Source organism: Neopelma chrysocephalum, unplaced genomic scaffold (assembly GCF_003984885.1).
Source record: "Neopelma chrysocephalum unplaced genomic scaffold, ASM398488v2 Primary Assembly neopelma1_44, whole genome shotgun sequence".
NCBI classification, from domain to species: domain Eukaryota; kingdom Metazoa; phylum Chordata; class Aves; order Passeriformes; family Pipridae; genus Neopelma; species Neopelma chrysocephalum.
In genome coordinates, this window is record NW_020897703.1 from 7,481,895 (window position 1) to 7,482,382 (window position 488).

The window sequence follows — 488 nt, forward strand, 5'->3', positions numbered from 1 at the left end:
CCCCTGTGTCTGCCCACTCATCTGTTACAGCTTCAAAAACATTTAGAAAGAATACAGGGAAAAACAAACTTGGCAGAGGTTCAAGGATACAGCTTAAGAAGCAACATATTTGGACACTAAATACTAGGAAATCAATGTAGAAGTAATCAAGTATCACAAAGGCAAGTATCTAGTGGAAGAAAAAATAGTAAAACGTGTCATATAGAGAAAACAGGCACTGTTGGCTACAGTGAGAGGAAAAGCCCCACAAAATTTAATAAGTACATAAAGCATACATGTTTCAAAAATGTTAAATCTCAGTTAATAATAATCATTCACAGAATGTCAACTTTAAGTTCATTATTAATTATATTCCCGTTAAGATTCCTCCTGAAAAATGCCAAAATGAGAAATCTGCACAGGAAAGAGAACAGAAAAGGCAGAAAGGCGACATTAGAAGTGAAGAGGAGGAAGAGGAACAAGAGGAGGAAGAGGAACAAGAGGAGGAA